This window comes from Lactuca sativa, chromosome 4 (genome assembly GCF_002870075.4).
Source record: "Lactuca sativa cultivar Salinas chromosome 4, Lsat_Salinas_v11, whole genome shotgun sequence".
NCBI lineage: Eukaryota > Viridiplantae > Streptophyta > Magnoliopsida > Asterales > Asteraceae > Lactuca > Lactuca sativa.
In genome coordinates this window covers 351,874,342-351,876,177 of record NC_056626.2, presented here as the reverse complement: position 1 = coordinate 351,876,177, position 1,836 = coordinate 351,874,342, and the positions used below count along the sequence as shown (strand labels likewise).

The window sequence follows — 1,836 nt, the reverse complement described above, 5'->3', positions numbered from 1 at the left end:
GAGAGAGAGAGAGACTAAAAGAAAATGAAAAAAAGTATTAGTTAATCGAAGAAAATATGATATAGAAACATTAATATCAATAATGGTAGAAAGTAGGTACGATATAATTTCCAAAAATAAAAAGGTGCGTAAAGAAAGTGGGAAGGTAATGGGGTGATAGCAGACGTCACTTCAATTTGGGGTTGAAATCAAGTCAAAACTTGTTTGGAGTTTGTAAAATGGTTTTGATCAAGGTAAATCTGGTGCCAATAAAAACACCCATTTGACTAGTATACAAAAATCTATTTCCATATCTTCAATCGTGGTATGGCATCTGTATTTGATGGTGTCGTGTTACCTTTTCTTTCTTGACCTCCTCTTCAAATGGAGATCATACATGGTAACTTTATACCATTCATTTGGAAGTTTGGTTTCAAATTCATTCTAGCATTTCCTACTTGAATCCTTCAATAGTTAAAGGAAACAAACTAAAACGTTAAAAACAATACTACAATTAAATAGTATTCAATTACGTGATGTACCCACTCTTGCTAAAGCTAAATGTTTGGAATCGATGATGGACCCACACTTGTTCCTAAAGAGGCAAACAATTAGCAATAGCCAACCAATTTGTTTATCCTAATAAAAAGATGGTTGGCGCAAGTACAAAAAACTAATATACAAAATAAAAAATGCATCGTAAAACTTCTCAAAAAATGAAATAAAACAAAAAACTGTTTTTACAAAAGAAAACGAATTACATCAACCATGGTAGTTATCTTACAACTACAAATTTTGATTCATAATAAAACAAACAACCATTTCTTGTTTCAAACTTATTATAATAATCCCACATCGGTATTTTCACAAACTTTCGATCTCTTTATAAAACTCATTTGAAGAGAAGTCACCACCGGGCTTGGTAGCGCTTGCCTATAACTCAAGCGAGGGTATCAAAGGTGGTTGGACTGTGTCATGACCTGGCTCGATTGGTCATGTTAGAGCTCAAACCGGCTTGCCCATTCCAAGTTGTGAGTTGAACCATGTGGCTCGAGCGAAGGCTTGGCTCACTTGGCTCCTAGAGAAGAGGGCACTGCATTAGGCTGGCTTCACAGAGCTGTGAAAACCTCTCGCTTATGACAGTGGAAGGATAACAAGTCGCGGCTCTACTTGGCTATATAATCCGCTAGGCTCTCTCAAATGAACATCCATCTTTTTTCTAAGCTTACTTTTTTATCTTAAAAAGAGTTGCGATATTGACCACGATAAGGGATGAGATTTTACGTAAATAAATACAAGACATTCAAATATACATCGAGGTATATCCGCTAGTAAAATATAATTTAAATAAATAAATTTACACTATATTTTTGATTTTAGGCTGATTTAAATAAATATACATCGACTAGGAACAATCGAACACAACAACTCTTTCCCCTTTTGTTGATACGGTTTTACGATGAATAACGACTTGCCGGAGTATGACATATCGGTGGACGTGCCGGAGTGGTTATCGGGCATGACTAGAAATCATGTGGGCTTTGCCCGCGCAGGTTCGAATCCTGCCGTCCACGGTTTTTTTTTTCCGTACGTGTGTTTTTTTTCACAAGTTAGGGTTGATAGAATCCTGTTGGCAATCTTAAGGGGTATAGATGTCATTTGGTGCAGTGGAGAAAGGGTCGCAAGTTCTCTCCATAACAAAGGAATCATCATCACCTTCTTCATTTGGTTGAATCATTTTGTGGGCCAATGTTGTTATTTCTGAATTCGACTACAAAAAAAAAAAAAAAAAAAAATGAACACATTAATCACATTTGGTTGAATCATTTGTGGGCCAACCAGTAGAAGTATAGAAGA

General features: G+C 35.9%; 1 non-coding gene across 1 annotated transcript; it reads left to right on the top strand.

Annotated features, from left to right (window-relative positions):
* The first annotated feature begins 1,471 nt into the window (after window positions 1-1,471).
* On the top strand, window positions 1,472-1,553 carry TRNAS-AGA (transfer RNA serine (anticodon AGA)). The gene has a single exon. It is a non-coding gene; the product is annotated as a tRNA-Ser (tRNA).
* Window positions 1,554-1,836: the final 283 nt, after the last annotated feature.